This window comes from Gorilla gorilla, chromosome 11 (assembly GCF_029281585.2).
Source record: "Gorilla gorilla gorilla isolate KB3781 chromosome 11, NHGRI_mGorGor1-v2.1_pri, whole genome shotgun sequence".
In the NCBI taxonomy this organism is placed as follows: domain Eukaryota; kingdom Metazoa; phylum Chordata; class Mammalia; order Primates; family Hominidae; genus Gorilla; species Gorilla gorilla.
Window position 1 is genome coordinate 31,982,838 of NC_073235.2, and position 17,976 is coordinate 32,000,813.

Sequence of the window (17,976 nt, forward strand, 5' to 3'; positions counted from 1 at the left end):
CACATTGTACAGCTAGCTGTATAAAAATATTTTTCTTTATAGCCTGTAAGTTTTTTTAATTTCAGAAATGTTCTATTTTAATTTTCATTTTGAAAACTCTGTTAAAAACTGACACAAACATATACATTAGCCTAGGCCTACATGGGGTCAAGATCATCAGTGTTACTGTCTTCCACCTCCACATCTGCTCCCATTGGAAGGTTTTTAGGGGAAATAACGTGTGGATACAGCTGTCATCTCTTGTGGTAACAATGCCTTTTTCTGGAGTACCTCCTGAAGGACCTTCTGAGGCTGTGTTTCATAGTTAACTTTTTATCTTTAAGTAGGAGTATACTCTAAAATAACAATAAAATGTATACCATAGTAGACTGGGCCTGGTGGCTGACGCCTGTAGTCTCAGCACTTTGGGAGGCCAAGGCGAGTGGATCACCTGAGGTCAGGAGTTGAGACCAGCCTGGCCAACATGGCAAAAGCCCTTCTCTACTAAAAATACAAAAAAATAAGTCAGGCGTGGTGGCTTGCAGCTGTAATCCCAGCTACTCGGGAGGCTGAGGCAGGAGAATTGCTTGAACCCAGGAGGCGGATGTTGCAGTGAGCCGAGATCACGCCACTGCACTCCAGCCTGGGCAACAGAGTGAGACTCCATCTTAGAAAAAAAGTGTATTATAGTAAATACATAAACCAGTAACAGTTATTTATTCTCATTATCAAGTACTGTATATTATACATAATTGAATGTGCTATACTTTTTTTATATGACTAGAAGTGAAAGTTTGTTTACACCAGCATCGCTGCAAACAAAAAGTAATGCATTGTGCTTGGACATTATGACGGCTATGTCACTAGGTGATAGGAATTTTTCAGCTGTGTTACATATTGTCTATCATTGACTGAAATGTTGTTATGTGGCATAAGACTCTATTTACTTTTTTGGAAATTATTCTTAAATAAGGAAAAATTCTGCCATCTACTACTTGTTCTCTGATCTTGTGTTCCTGTGCAATGGCTGCATCAGAGAAGAGTCATTTGATAGTTACACTTAGTTACGTCAAAGTAAATACATTTGTTTAACCAAAGTTTCAGCTTGATCTAAGGTGAAACACCTCAACTTAGAGTGAGGAAAAAATACAGTTGAAAGAGAGCAAACAGTAAAACCAGAATTTGTTAAATCATTTAGTAAAACATTTGCCTAGGGGTTAAGGGGCAGTTATAAATATAAAAGCAAACTATTTGTAAGTTTTGCTATTTCTCTTCTGTAGTGACATTCTTGAGTATAAATGTGTGCATTTAAATAGCTATTCTTCCCTTCTGAGGACTACAGCCCTTCAGTATTCTTGGGTATAATAACAAATGCATGTTTCACTTAAACACTGAAGACGGTTCATTTGTGTTGTAGATATGCATGTCCGCTTTTTAACTTTGAAAGGCAGCCTGTTTACTTGGACATTTGTATTATGGGTCCAGAGTTGGTGCACAGTCTACTATTTCTATGTTATATATATGTTTACATAAAGGCATTCATGTCAAAATCAGATAGTTTTGTGTTCTTTTAAAGAAGAAAAGGAAAATATGTTATAATAATAGGTGATATTAGATCTAGAATATAATTGTTGGATTTTTGGTTGAAAAACATCTATGATTATTTTAATTCATCCTATGTCTCTGTAATGAAAACATGTTTTCCATAAGTTTACCTTTCTCAGAATTCTTTCTGTTTTATGAATGTTCTTCAGGCAAAATGCGTGCATTCTGTAACTTGAAAGAGATGGAGTGCCATCGAAGGAAAAAGCAAATTTTACAATTAAACTAGTAAATACAGAGATTGCCTAGATAATATATTTCATTAATTCTAAGAAGCACTTATTTTTACTCTTCTCTGAAATTGGGAGTGTATCTTATTTTAGATGGTGTCTTACAATTGACAGCGGGTTTTCATTCCTTTTGGGACATCAAATAACGCTGCATCTTACAACGGACAATACTGTAGAGTCTGTGAAATACTTGTGTGTGTGTGTGGGGGGAATGTTTGTTAATGAGTTACCCAGTGTGGAGATTTGTGAGAACTAGAGACCAAATGTTTTTTCCCTTATATTTTTACATTTTGGAAAATCGTTTTTTACATAGGAGGTTTTTTACAACCTGATATTAAGCTTTTAGTATTGTAATAGATTTTCATTGTTTTATTAGATTGATTAAAAAGTAATATAAATGATGCAAAAACAATTTCCATTTTTTTAAGCTTAATAATACTGACCTTATGCTTACTATTGAGTGTTTCTACTTATACCACACATTTGGTAGTATACAAATAGCTTTTTTCAAAGTTTTTTCATAATAAATTTCTTTTAAAAGGTTGGATAGCTATTATCCTGAGTCTTATGTCTGATACCATGTTTTTGTTTGGTTTTTAGACTCTTACGTTTAAAGAAAAAGTAACAAGCCTTAAATTTAAAGAAAAACCTACAGACCTGGAGACCAGGAGCTGTAAGTATCTTCTCTTGTCCATGGTGAAACTAATTCATGCAGATCCAAAGCTCTTGCTTTGCGTAAGTGTTTTTTTATGAAATGTCTCAAAATTACCACACTAAGTTCATTTGGTTTGACTGAAACGCCAAGACCTTGAGGGTAATTTTTAGCTCAAGAGCACTTACTGATCCTTTCTGATCATAACTGAAAACTAAGACGTCTCTAAGAAACCTAATGTATAATGAATACTGATATAATTAGATCAGATTCTTAATTGCCCTTACCATTTCTTAACATTTCTCTTTCTTCTTAATTTCCCTGTCATTCAACTGACATGCTTAACATAACTAAGCTTCTCCAAACTTGTATTCATTATGGGAGAATGCATTCTTATGTCTGGTTATATCTGCATTAGGTTATTATTGATGCTAGTAACAATGAACTTTATGTTACTGCAGCTCACAAATGTATTTTTACATCTGCAAGAAATTAACTAGTCATCAAATGCTTAGTAGCACAGAAATTCTCAAGTGGTTGCAGGAAATTTTGACCTGCAGGAATAAATTTCTTCTTTAAAATAAGGTAAGCAAAATGACATCTTTAAAAAATGGGAGAATATTTGGAATGGTGATGGGGAGAGATTAAGAAAGTGTTTTATAGCCAAATTAGTTTCTATTTCAGCTCCTCCTTCCCCCCAAGGTTCTCAAAAGGATACATACGTGCAGAGGACAAGGGCTGGCAAATTAGCACTTTAAAAATTATTCTGAAACTTTGGCCTTAAAACCACACTGTTGATGAATTCTTGTTCTAGTTGAGTTAAATAGGTCTCTATGGGACAGGCCTAGGAAAAGTGGTGACTGCCGTAACCAAAGTAGCTTGAGGAGCATATTCTATCTTTACTCTCAAGTTCACACAGACATAATTCATACATAAAATTTATTTTAACATATAGCTTCTATAATTAATCTAAGAATTCTATTATGGCATAGATTTGGGAGTACTTGATTTAATGAGTTTTTTGTCCAGTTCCAGAATCATAGCTCTGAGAAATCGTAAAGGCCTAGATGTTGTGGCTAGACTAGTCCAGAGAATTATCTATCAAGAAGCAAAAGGGAAAAGGTTGAGGGTCCTCAATCTAGGTTTATTTCTATTCCTCCAATAAGAGTTTCACATCTTGAAAATTTCACGACACTTCTTGGGGTGGAGTGAAATTTTTTGATTCTGAACTATTGAAACATGGTGAGGTTGTGGAGGATAGAGAAGAGTCTTAACATTTCTTTTAACGTATAGTTTCTATAGTTAAACAATTTAGGAATTCTATTATGGCCTAGTTTTAGGAGTACTTGATTTAATGAGTTTTTATCTGGTACTAGAAGCATAGCTGTGAAAAGCCTTAAATGTATGAAACTCATATCCTTTTCAGTATTATACAGCTTGTTATTAATAAATTGTCTCTGTTTGGAAATAGACTAATGGTGAAGTGGATTTATTCACATCTGGCTTATCTGATGTGTTAATATAGCAGAATTTGGCATTATTCCAAACATATGGAAAGAGATTAGACTTCAGACTTTCGTGCCCTTGCCTATGGTATAATCTCCAGAATATGAGTATGAGGAATCCAGTAATGAATTGGTAGTGCCCTGGTCAGCACAGTCACTCTTGTGACATACTTGGTGTATATACCAGGGTTAATTACTGGTCCAGAAGAACTTAATCTCAGAGTCGATTTCTAGGTATACCAACATGGCACAGGATAAAATCTTGTAGAAAAAAAATCTTTGTCATTGAGATCAAATTATAGTTTTCATACAGCGGATTTACATTGTTGATGTTTTACTTATGTTTATGTTAGACTTAATTTATATTTGTAGAATCAACAGTTTCTGATTATTTAGAGAATGAGAAACTGAAAGAAATTTTAAAGGCATTAAGTGAACATTATTTGTTCTAATGGGTTTCTAGTGAATTTCCTTCAAGGTGGGGCATAGAGATTGAGAGGAGAGGTTTTCTAGGAGAGTCTCAAACAGGAAGACCACCCATATAAGTGTTTATTCCTCTTGGTTGTCAGTGCATCAGTAAAGCTTATTTCTTTCTTTTTTCTAGCAGGCAGATAGAAGTTCCTGTCACTTTCTCCTTTTTTATGGAGTAGGATGTGATACTCCTTCTAGTGGAAATACCAGTCAAATGTCCATGGGTCTTGAAGTGTCACTACATACTCCTGAGCCTCTCTCCAGAAGGGAAAAGGGAACTCCTCTATGGTCAGCTTCTTTTGTAATTTTCCTGTATCATCTCGTGTGCTCTATTTGTTTTCTGAATGAACTTTGGTAAATTTCATCCAGGTAATATAGTGTAATAGTGAAAAACTGCTTAGACTCTAGTTCTATCACTGCTCTTTATGGAACTTTGGGCAAGTTCTTAACACCCTTGTTCCTCAATTCCTCAGTTTTAAAATGGGGACAATAATAATTCCTGCTCCAGAGTTGTTGTAAGGGTTAAATTAAAAAATGTGTAATTAGCCGGGCGCGGTGGCAGGTGCCCATAGTCCCAGCTACTCAGGAGGCTGAGGCAGGAGAATGGAGTGAACCCGGGAGGCAGAGCTTGCAGTGAGCCGAGATAGTGCCACTGCACTCCAGCCTGGGTGAAAGAGCGAGACTCCGTCTCAAAAAAAAAAAAAAAAAAAGGTATAAATAGCACTTGACACTTAAAAGCTGTATCTGATAACCTCCACCTCATGAAAAACCATTCATACCATAGAAGTATAGAATTTGTACCAGCTAACAAAGGTACAGATGTAAAAGGATAAAAACAAAGTATTTTGCTTCATGTTAAAGATAAGTGTTTCTGTGATTTGCGTTAGTGTGTATTATTTCCTTTAAATATAAATCATATTTCAAGTGAAAATATGAGATCATTAGAGAAGAGTTTATTTTCCAAACCAAAATGTTTTTCATCCCTAATTTTTAATATAACCTTGTTAAAGAAAAAAACATCTAAGCAGTATGCTATTTATTATTGTCTGTTTTACTTGTGGAATTTGCATTTATTTTGTCAATTATTTTCTCCATTTCATGTTTGGGGAATAGGTAATTCAGAATCAAGTCTATCTTCTACAGCAATATTTAGTTCTTGTTTATGCCCTTGTTTCAATGAGTGCCACAGTGTACTTATTTTACTACTTTCCTATAGCAAGTAGATAGAATTTCCTGTTACTTCCTCTGTTTTTGTCATTTGTAATTGACTGGGAAGTACATTATATCATTACTGCAGTAGATTTATGTTATGGTGTTTTACCCATCCATGTTAGAATCAGTTTATATTTCTGGAATCTGGAATAGGATCATACCTATTTGATTTGAAATTGGACAGATAGTAGCTTTATGTTGGTCCAGAAAATCTCATTTCTCATTTGGACAAGATATTTTGGGGTTTGAAAAATTCCTATAATGATTAAAGGAGAAAGCTCTTGTGAGTTATTGTATGCTGAGATATATATGGACACACACACAGACACACACACACACACAGTTTATTGCGTCGTTGGGTTTTTTACATGAAATTACCCAAGTTGCAAATATATGTCTACCACCCTTGACTCTCAGGATAGTGCAGCAGGATGCAGCGGAACCCCCCGACTTGCCGACAAGCGCAGACCAGTCTAGAAGTGGCCCTGTACGTGTTTCCGCAGAACCCTCACACTGAAGCTGTTCTGGTTGCCATGTCCTGTTTCTGCCACCTCTGTGAGGAAGCAGATACCCAGTGTGGGGTGGATGAAGTGTCAGTGCATAACCTCTTGCCCAACTCTAACACATTCATGGAGTTTGCCTGTCAGCAATATGATGTCAACAGGTAAATGGGAATAGTGGTTTTTTTACTCAACCTGCCTAAAGCACATGGCATCTGATTGTGAGAATGTATTTAAGGTTACTATTCTGTAAGTTTACAGGGGAAATTCAAGTAGCTTACTTGAAATCCTTTTCTGAACAAAGTAGGATGAAAATAAAAAGCATTTGAAATAAATTGTTAGTCTCCCACTGAGTTTTTAATATGCTATACATTTTAAAACTAACTGGCAGTATATGTTACTATCAGTTATGACTATGTAATTTACATATGGAGTGATGGATAACCCCATGAGTAAATTATAGGTGGGAATGGCTATTTTGTGCTGTGGACATTGTAGAGTCTAAGGTAAGTACCTTTCCTGTGAGGTTAGTGAATGGAAGTTTTTGGCTTTATCACTTGAGGCATTTGCTCTGCTCCTCCTACTCTGCCTTTTGGGTGGGGCTTATCAGGTTCTCCATTGGCAGGCAGGGCTCTAAGTGCAGTGACTTGATTGGCTGTTGTAGTTGCTTAGGAACAGCAGCACTTCAGAAAAAGTGATGGCACTGCTGAGGCGCACTGAGCATCCCACTGCAGGAAACACTGAGGTGTGCCCTTAGCAACAGAAACACCCCTCTCAGGCGCCCACCCTCAATTTTGGAAGCCTCTTGTTACATATGTGTGATGAGGAATAGCTTTTGAAGTAAATCCAAGATATGTGCATATTACAAGTATAATATCTGAGTACTTAATATATATCAAGTTTCAAGCTTGGCTGTTGCTGATTGATGTTTAGCTCTAGACTTAAAGTTGCTTTCAAGTGATAACTGTCTTCATTTTAGGCTTGGGAAGATACACATGCAAAATGGGAACAAGCAACAAAACTAATCCTTAGCTATCCAAAAGCCCAAATGGAAGATGGCCAGGTAAGTTTGTAAAGTTGCCTTTTGTCTATTAACTGATCTGCTAAATATATGTACTTCACTTTGGTAATCTTTCACGAGTCACTCAGTAAAGTAAGCATATAGTTGTCTGAAGACTGATATTTAGTTGTGGTTTATCTAGACCTGTACTTTGTAATATGATAGCCACTAGCTACGTGTGACTATTTAACTTAAATTTTAACATAATTAAAATTAAATACAATTTAGTTCCTCAGTCATATAGTAGCCACATTGCAAGTACCCGGTAGCCACATATGACAATTACTCTGTTAGACAGCAGAGAGAGAAAGTGTTTCCATCATCACAGAAATACTGGGCAGCACTGCTAGAGACTGTTTGTTGCAGAGACCATTTCTTTATCTTTTCTTGCTCTTTCTCCCTTCATCAGGGTGTTTCACAGAATTTTCAGAAAAGGAGCAACAGAGGTAGAGAAAAATTAACATGGGAACAATTCATTTTGCTATTTTGTTAGGTATTCTAATTAAGGAATGTCTTGGGCAGAAGATTGAGCCCAAAGATTAAATGAAATTTTAAAACGTGGACGGTTCATTCAACTATTACTATTGACTGTATTATCTGTTACTTTGGAAATTGATGAGTTGGTGTTTGTGTGTATATGATTTATAATGCTCATATTGCTCTCATTATTAGGAGATTTATAAAAACTGGCTCTTCCCCCATGTTATTTTTCTGTCATGCTTAATTACAATAAGAAAAAAGTTATATTTTCATGAAGCAAAATTGTGTACCTAATACCTTTATTTGGAGGGGACATGTAGCTTTAGAATGAAAGCTTTTGGGGGATAACTGTTTACTATAATATATAATTACATACCATACAATTCACCCATTTAAAGTGTCCAATTCAGTGACTGTTGTTAGCATATTCACAGAGTTGTGCAACCATCACCACCATCAGTTGCAGAACAATTTCATCAATTGAGAAAAAAAAACTGTATCCTTTAGCTATCTCTGCCTCTAACAACCCCCCCACTTTCTTGTCTCTCTTCCCCCCCGCTTCTCCAACCCTAGGCAACCAGGAATCTACTTTGTCTCTGTAGATTTGCCTATTCTGGATATTTTCTGTAAATGGAGTTTTAGAATATGTGGGCTTTTATGATTAGCTTCTTTCACTTAGCATAATGTTCCCAAGGTTCATCCATGTGAAATCAAAGCTTTTTAACAGAAATTTGATACTTGGGCAATTATATTAGTGTATGACAAAAATAAATCAGTGGCTCTTTAAAAATGTATATGGTAATTTAGGGGGTTGATTTTAATGTATTTTTTACATTTTTTTGTACTTTTGTCACGGAAGAAATGTGGGATAAAGAGTAATTTGTCAAGTCTCAACTAATTAAGGTTTAATTCGTGCTTTGCACAAAAATTTTGTGTTTAGGCTGTTGAAAGCTTCACAAGACCATTGTTAAGAGGCGAATGTCCCATGTGAGTGGAGGAGGACCCGTAGATTTGTCTGACACAGACTCCCTACAGGCATGGATCAACATGACTGGCTTCCTTTGTGCCCTTGGGGGAGTGTGCCTCCAGCAGAGAAGTAATTCTGGCCTGGCAACCTATAGCCCACCCATGGGTCTGGTCAGTGAACATAAGGGTTCCATGATTTCAGTGATGCCCTCAGAGGGAAACGCAGATACACCTGTCAGCAAATATATGGATCAGCTGTTGTCGTTAATGGTGTGTAACCTTGAGAAAGTGGGACTTCAAATACGGACCAATGATAAGGACCTGGTGGGTCTAGAATTGAGTCCTGCTCTTTATCTGATGCTATTTAACAAATTGAAGAAGACCCATCAGCAAGTTTTTTGACTCATAAGGACAGGTAAAGTGTGCTCTTTTTTATTTTTCACCTTTCCCTATGAATAGAGTGACTTGTTTGAAATAATGAAGCCTTTTTCTTTCAGATTATTTAAATTAGGTACTTACAGTTTTTAAAAATTGTCAAAAAATTGTAGAAAGAAGAATCATCTCAATGAATGGTCAGCTTGCTTCTAGGAACTCTGATGTGTATGTGTGCCTGAGGGTATACGTGCCTTTTATATGGGTATGAGTGTCTGTGTATATCTGTGTGCCTGTTTGGCTGTGTGCCTGTGGGTGCATGTCTCTATTTGTGTGTTTAGATCAGTCAGTTTCATCTCTCTAGGGATCTGTCTTCTGGGCATTGATGGCAAATCATTAATATATTTGTTCTCTCTCTAGGTTTTATTGACTGATACCAATACTCAATTTGTAGAGCAAACCCTAGATATAATGAAGAACTTGCTAGATAATCATACTGAAGGCAGCTCTGAACATCTAGAGCAAGCTAGCATTGAAACAATGATGTTAAATCTGGTCAGGTAAGCCTTCTACTGAAATGTAGCAGAAACATACTTTAAGATTTAAGAGACAAGAAAAACCTCTTACACATTGATATTGATAGTAATTGATAAAATAATTTGCCATTCTTTACTGCACACAAACTAGGGTGTGAAAATAAGGTAACCAGAAATTGTGTATGCTCATATAAATAAATATCTTACTGTTTTCAAACTTACGTTTAGTTCGTTTTATTTGATGATTAAAGTATTTTGAATGCCTTATCTTATGTCTGTATCTGATCTTTTTTTTATTGTCTCTATGTCTGTATAGGTACGTTTGTGTGCTTGGGAATATGGTCCATGCAATTGAAATAAAAACGAAACTGTGTCAGTTGGTTGAAGTAACGATGGCAAGAAGAGATGACCTCTCATTTTGCCGAGAGATGACCTCTCATTTTGCCAAGAGATGAAATTTAGGTGAGTTCTCAAAAGAGCAATGTAGGGTCTTGTAAATCTTAATTTGTTCAATGAAGTACAGAAATAGAGTAGATATCTGGTTACTGGTAGAAAGGAAGACATAAAAAGAGCAGTTTACATGTTTGTTTTTCTCTATGTCTCTCCTCAAATTTCCCTAAGCTTTGTGCCTGTGGCAAGCCTCCCTTTTTCTAAAACTCTGCTGTACTTGAGCTAAGAATTTGATTCTGTTTCCAATCTGATAGCATAACTAAGGGCCGTGATGGAGGATCAATATCCACGTTGCTTGTTCCTTCTGGCTTTTACATCTATGATAGCAGTATCTCTTTTATAAAGTCGTCATGTCACCTGGGTTATCTGCCAAATTATTTGCACTATAAGTAATCTTACATGACTAAAGGTGTGTGTGGGGGGGGTGGGGTGTGACTTCAAAAAAATTGTTTGCTGTTTCTCTTTTCTCCACCATTCTATAGGAATAAGATGGTAGAATACCTGACAGACTGGGTTATGGGAACATCAAACCAAGCAGCAGATGATGTTGTAAAATGTCTTACAAGGTAAAAAAAATGACTTTCAAATATTAGTGGGTTTTACTGTGAGAATTATAACTACTTCATTACAGCTTTATACTTGTATTTTATGTGTACTTAAACTTTTTAGAGTAAAACTTTTGTGTTCAAAATATGTAAAGACACTAATCTTTATTACTACTTTTTCTTGACCGATAGACTTTCAGGAAAAATAAATGTGCGAGAGCGGTATGTTTGGGAAGTTATTGTTGTCAGTTTATGAAGAATAGTCTACAGTTATTGGGAAATAAGATACGTAAAGCCTCAGATTGCATTGATGTTATGATTAGATAGATAAAGGTATTATTTGAGAAACTCATTGTGTTGAGTCTAAGAAACAATTGATTTCCTGATTCAAACACCAGAGATAGACAAAAAAAGGAAGTAATTAAGTCTTCTTTAATGATAAATACTTATTGACACATATCAGAAAGTGATTAAACACTATGGACTGTATAATAAGCATTTACATATGTTTCTTTGACAAAGCCTAGCTTTATAATACGGTCGTCTCTCAGTATCTGTCAGGGATTGGTTCCAGGAACCACCCCCCAAACTCCTGCCCACATCTCACTCCCATGAACACTAAAATCCACAGACTCAAGTCCCTGATACAAAATGTCATAGTATTGGCATATAAACTATGCACATCCTCCCATATATTTTAAATATTTTTAGATTACTTATAATATCTAATGCAATATAAATGTTATATAAATAGTTGTTATACCATATTGTTTAAGGAATAACAACAAAGAAAAATCTGTACATGTTGAGTATTTGAAATCAAGGAGATTAGGTTGGACTTTCAATAAATGGTGTTGATAAAACTGAGTAATGATCTGGAAAAATATCTTCATACCATTTATGAGGATAAACTCCCATAAATCAAAACAGCATGGCAAAGCAAGGCCTTTTTCATCCATTCAAAATCCATAAGCTAAAAAGGAAAAGATTGATAAAATGAATTCATTCAAAAATCATAAACTTCTGTCTGGGACAAAAATGTCATGAGTAAAAACAATCCTATGGTTAATATCCTCGTCCAATAGTTCTCTTAGAATAGTCCTAAAAGTGCTTTTGTGGCTCAAAGAGCAATACCTTGAAATTTTTGGTGCATGTTGTCAGATTACCCTTTAGAATGCCTGTTGCTTTTAAAATATTTTTTTATTTTAGTATTTTATTGTTTATCCAATTATAGACTATTTTACATACTCAGTAGACAACATAAAGCCTCAGAGGTACTCTGTTCTTTTTCTTTTAGGCATCAGGTACATGAAAAAGAAAGAGATCAAGGCTTTGAAAACGTTAAGCATTTTCTACCAAGCTGGGGCTTCCAAAGCTGGGAATCCTATTTTTTATTATGCTGCACGGGGTAAGAAATACTATGTTTGGTGTCTCCTCTCAACAGAATTTTTTAATTGATAGCAATTATAGAGACGGCAAGTTTGGTTTTTCATATTTGACTTAACAAGAATTGAAGACAAGTTTACCTGGGAGCATACAGTGGGTTAAATAGCCTGCCTTTCCTAAAACGATGGTCAGTATCTAGTAACTGCTTTTCAGACTACCCATTTCATATTGGTTTCCCTGTCCTACATCATTTTTTAAAATACTGCCTACAATGGATTAATTACCAAGAGTTAAAAAACCACAAAGCATCTTTTGTTTTCAAGTATATTCTGATTAAATAGTACAACATGATAAGCGGGAACTTTTTTTAAAAGAAGAAATAACACTGTAAGAGCCTGTTTCTGAGAACTTTTAAAAATATGCTGTGTAAGACAGCATCAGGTTGATTTAGAAAATAATTCAAAGGGGTGGTGGGAAATCATGAAGATGTGCAAGGGGTGGCCTGGAAAATGGTGCTTGTTCGTGCTGCCCTCAGTCGAGGCTGGCTCCTAGAAAGCCTTTCTGGAAATGTTGTGAGCTCTTCCTTAATAATAGATATGATGCTTGCATTGCCTTCCCTATCATTGTCTTTTTTTCTTGCCTCATTTTACCTTCCTTTTGAAAACTCTTCTGTGACATTATTTGGTCCCATTTACCAAACCATACATTCATGGTCATTGAGCCTTAGAGACAACATGATACGTATAGAGACCACTGATTTTGGAATCTCAAGGATCATGTTTAGACTTAGTTCTGCCACTCATTAGCTATAGACTTAATCTTTACCAGTTTCCTGGGTTTAACAGTGTTTAACATCCATGACCATTAAGTTAGTAGACGTACATTGTTAGTCAATTTGCTGGCCACAAGTGGCAGTGTGTAGGAAACAAATTGAGGTTGAGAAATAGTGGAGAGGCGGTGAAGAATCAGTGGAAGATGGGAAACTTGTCTAATTAGGTCATTCAGATAGCCTTAAGACCAAGAAGTCCAAAGGACTGGAGCATTAGGGAATCAAGAAAGTAAGAAAATTGCGTCGAACCTCCCCCTGCCCCCGCCCTTTAACAATTCTAAGTAACCCCTTCTCACCTTCCCATGAAAGGCCTCTTTCCAGCTCTCATCTCAGTTGCTATTTCTAAATTGCCTAAGATAATTTTAATTTTCTTTTTTTTTTTTGGATTTTAGCATTCTAATTTTTTTTTATTATTATACTTTAAGTTTTAGGGTACATGTGCACAACGTGCAGGTTTGTTACATATGTATACATGTGCCATGTTGGTGTGCTGCATCCATTAACTCGTCATTTAACATTAGGTGTATCTCCTAACGCTATCCCTACCCCCTGCCTCCACCCCAAAACGGGCCCCGGTGTGTGATGTTCCCCTTCCTGTGTCCATGTGCTCTCATTGTTCAATTCCCACCTATGAGTGAGAACATGCAGTGTTTGGTTTTTTTGTTCTTGTGATAGTTTGCTGAGAATGATGGTTTCCAGATTCATCCATCTCCTTACAAAGGACATGAACTCATCACTTTTTATGGCTGCATAGTATTCCATGATGTATATGTGCCACATTTTCTTAATCCAGTCTATCATTGTTGGACATTTGGATTGGTTCCAAGTCTCTGCTATTGTGAATAGTGCCGCAATAAATATACGTGTGCATGTGTCTTTATAGCAACATGTTTTATAATCCTTTGGGTATATACCCAGTAATGGAATGGCTGGGTCAAATGGTATTTCTAGTTCTAGATCCCTGAGGAATCGCCACACTGACTTCCACAATGGTTGAACTAGTTTACAGTCCCACTAACAGTGTAAAAGTGTTCCTATTTCTCCACATCCTCTCCAGCACCTGTTCTTTCCGACTTTTTAATGCTCGCCATTCTAACTGGTGTGAGACGCTACCTCATTGTGGTTGTGATTTGCATTTCTCTGATGGCCAGTGATGATGAGCATTTTTTCATGTGTCTTCTGGCTGCATAAATGTCTTCTTTTGAGAAGTGTCTGTTCATATCCTTCACCCACTTGTTGATGGGGTTGTTTGTTTTTTTTCTTGGAAATTTGTTTGAGTTCATTGTAGATTCTGGATATTAGCCCTTTGTCAGATGAGTAGATTGCAAAAATTTTCTCCCATTCTCTAGGTTGCCTATTCACTGTGATGGTAGGTTGCCTGTTCACTCTGATGGTAGTTTCTTTTGCTGAGCAGAAGCTCTTTAGTTTAATTAGATCCCATTTGTCAATTTTGGCTTTTGTTGCCGTTGCTTTTTGTGTTTTAGACATGAAGTCCTTGCCCATGCCTATGTCCTGAATGGTATTGCCTAGGTTTTCTTCTAGGGTTTTTACAGTTATAAGTCTAACATTTAAGTCTTTAATCCATCTTGAATAAATTTTTGTATTAGGTGTAAGGAAGGGATCCAGTTTCAGCTTTCTACATATGGCTAGCCAGTTTTCCCAGCACCATTTATTAAATAGGGAATCCTTTCCCCATTTCTTGATTTTGTCAGGTTTGTCAAAGATCAGATCGTTGTAGATATGTGGCATTATTTCTGAGGGCTCTGTTCTGTTCCATTGGTCTATATTTCTGTTTTGGTACCAGTACCATGCTGTTTTGGTTACTGTTGCCTTATAGTATAGTTTGAAGTCAGATGTTGTGATGCCTCCAGCTTTGTACTTTTGGCTCAGGATTGACTTGGCAATGCGGGCTCTTTTTTGGTTCCATATGAACTTTAAAGTAGTTTTTTCCAATTCTGTGAAGAAAGTCATTGGTAGCTTGATGGGGATGGCACTGAATCTATAAATTACCTTGGGCAGTAGGGCCATTTTCACGATATTGATTCTTCCTACCCATGAGCATGGAATGTTCTTCCATTTGTTTGTATCCTCTTTCATTTCATTGAGCAGTGGTTTGTAGTTCTCCTTGAAGAGGTCCTTCACGTCCCTTCTAAGTTGGATTCCTAGGTATTTTATTCTCTTTGAAGCAGTTGTGAATGGGAGTTCACTCATGATTGGGCTCTCTGTTTGTCTGTTATTGGTGTATAAGAATGCTTGTGATTTTTGCACATTGATTTTATATCCTGAGACTTTGCTGAAGTTGTTTATCAGCTTAAGGAGATTTTGGGCTGAGACGATGGGGTTTTCTAGATATACAATCATGTCATCTGTAAACAGGGACTACTTGACTTCCTCTTTTCCTAATTGAATACCCTTTATTTCCTTCTCCTGCCTGATTGCCCTGGCCAGAACTTCCAACACTATGTTGTATAGGAGTGGTGAGAGAGGGCATCCCTGTCTTGTGCCAGTTTTCAAAGGGAATGCTTCCAGTTTTTGCCCATTCAGTGTGATATCGGCTGTGGGTTTGTCATAGATAGCTCTTATTATTTTGAGATACATCCCATCAATACCTAACTTATTGAGAGTTTTTAGCATGAAGTGTTGTTGAATTTTGTCAAGGCCTTTTCTGCATCTATTGAGATAATCATGTGGTTTTTGTCTTGGGTTCTGTTTATATGCTGGATTACATTTATTGATTTGCATATGTTGAACCAGCCTTGCATCCCAGGGATGAAGCCCACTTGATCATGGTGGATAAGCTTTTTGATGTGCTGCTGGATTCAGTTTGCCAGTATTTTATTGAGGATTTTTGCATCGATGTTCATCAGGGATATTGGTCTAAAATTCTCTTTTTTTGTTGTGTCTCTGCCAGGCTTTGGTATCAGGATGATGCTGGCCTCATAAAATGAATTAGGGAGGATTCCCTCTTTTTCTGTTGATTGGAATAGTTTCAGAAGGAATGGTACCAGCTCCTCCTTGTACCTCTGGTAGAATTCGGCTGTGAATCCATCTGGTCCTGGGCTTTTTTTGGTTGGTAAGCTATTGATTATTGCCTCAATTTCAGAGCCTGTTGTCTATTCAGAGATTCAAATTCTTCCTGGTTTAGTCTTGGGAGGGTGTATGTGTCGAGGAATTTATCCATTTCTTCTAGATTTTCTAGTTTATCTGCATAAAGGTGTTTATAGTATTCTCTGATGGTAGTTTGTATTTTTTAATTTTCTTTTGTACTTGAGATGAACCATATTTGCATTCTAACCCCAACCTTTAATACAACCAGGATGTTTTTACTTTCCCTTTTTTGTGTAAGTAAAAAGCAAACATTGTTGAGGAAGGTAGAAGATGTGTGTCCCCTCCTCTTTAAATTTTTTTTTTTTTTTTTTTGAGACAGAGTCTCGCTCTATCGCCCAGGCTGGAGTGCAGTGGCTCGATCTTGGCTAACTACAAGCTCCGCCTCCTGGGTTCATGCCATTCTCCTGCCTCAGCCTCCCTAGCAGCTGGGACTACAGGCGCACACTACCATACCCAGCTAATTTTTTGTATTTTTAATAGAGACAGGGTTTCACTGTGTTTGCCAGGATGGTCTCTATCTCCTGACCTCGTGATCCACCTGCCTCGGCCTCCCAAAGTGCTGGGATTACAGGCATGAGCCACCATGCCCAGTCTAAAATCTGACTAGTTTACAAATAGCAAAGATTTCTGGAAAACAAAGTTGGGTTGGTTTTTTTTTCAGGATCAGAAACTGTTATATTTGTATTCCTTCTCTGTGGTGATCTAGAAAAAGCTAAAGGAAAGCAGATTGGACCTGCTGTAGATACTTCAGTGAGATTCAATCAGTTTGGTTTCCATGAAACCTGTTGAGTCTTATGGCTTGAGAGTGCTAAGGATTCTCAGCTCTGCCGCTTATTAGCTGCATTTTTTTTTTTTTTTGAGATGGAGTTTCACTCTTGTCGCCCAGGCTGGAGTGCAGTGACACGATCTTGGCTCACTGCAACCTCCACGTCCTGGGTTCAAGTGATTCTCCTGCCTCAGCCTCCTGAATAGCTGGGATTACAGGCATGCACCACCACATCCAGCTAATTTTACATTATTAGTAGAGACAGGGTTTCACCATGTTGGCCAGGCTGGTCTCGAACTCCTGACCTCAGGTGATCTGCCTGCCTCAGCTTCTCAAAGTGCTGGGATTACAGGTGTGAGCCACCACACCTGGCTTTAGCTGCATAATCTTAGATAAGTTTATTTTTCCAAATCTGTTGCTTCATATGTTAAAGCTGGGGTGTGTGCTTATAAAAACTGTCTACCTCTCCTATAAAGTGTTTTGTGACCTATAAAGTTGTGTAAGGAGTAAATCTGAGATTTTCTTTTTTTCTTTCGTTCTCTTTCTGGGGGTTATGGCACTGTCAGTTTCAGATTTTCAATCCTTTTAGTTTCTTACTTAGACCTACTGGAGCTCCTCCTGGCCTTCATTTTCGCCTGGTGGGAAGCCTAGCTCCAGGACAGATGAGTACACAGTACATCAGGGCAGAGCGTCCATTTACTCCATTATGAAGGTCTTGTCTGTCTATATGCCATCAGCTTTGTCAAAGAGCACTTGGGTTTGACTTGTCTTTTGATACTCCTGTGTTTCTGCGGCTTAGACTACCATGTATTAAGTGATGCTTTTTGAATTGCGGATTTTCCAATCTCCTCATAGATAGTCTGCAGACGTTTCAGACTTGAAATGTCCAAAACTTAATTCAGTATCTCTTCAAATCAACCTCCTCTTCACACCATATTTCTCTTTCTCAGTAGCATCATCATCTCTTCTAGTTCCCCATCTAGAAACCCTAATCATTTTAAATTCTTTCCTCTTATTTCTTTTTTTGTTTTTCCTAGTGTCCCCTGGGGTTTGTAAAGCTCTCTAGACATTGAGACTGTGCGGGCATGTCTCACTCCAAATTGGGCAAAATCAGTCATTGATTTTAATAGATTTTCACCAGGTACCTTTTCTGCGTCAAGCAGTGGGTTAGAGGCTAGACTCAGAGATGAGTAAAACCAGACCCCACCCCCTGACCTAGCCCTTCTTGCTCAAGAAGCCAACACTTAGTGAGAGCATCGGAAAGCCTGGTGGGCTTCTGAGCCCTGGGACTGGAGAAGTGGGGGTCCCAAAACCCATTACAAGATCA

At 37.2% G+C, this 17,976-nt stretch overlaps 1 protein-coding gene across 4 annotated transcripts in view; it reads left to right on the top strand.

Annotated features, from left to right (window-relative positions):
* Positions 1–17,976, top strand: part of LOC101137661 (cryptic, EGF-CFC family member 1B) — a 50,857-nt gene that overhangs the window by 8,884 nt on the left and 23,997 nt on the right. For 2 of the 4 annotated variants that reach the window (XM_055380742.2, XM_063694754.1), the window contains exons 2-11: positions 2,412–2,484; positions 2,925–3,048; positions 4,573–4,727; positions 6,069–6,315; positions 7,131–7,214; positions 8,632–9,072; positions 9,450–9,589; positions 9,882–10,027; positions 10,498–10,581; positions 11,858–11,968. The gene's annotated coding sequence lies outside the window, so the exon portion shown is untranslated. Of the gene's footprint in view, positions 1–2,411; positions 2,485–2,924; positions 3,049–4,572; positions 4,728–6,068; positions 6,316–7,130; positions 7,215–8,631; positions 9,073–9,449; positions 9,590–9,881; positions 10,028–10,497; positions 10,582–11,857; positions 11,969–17,976 lie in introns of those variants that run through there. The other 2 variants (XM_055380743.1, XM_063694755.1) reach the window with 2 other exon arrangements.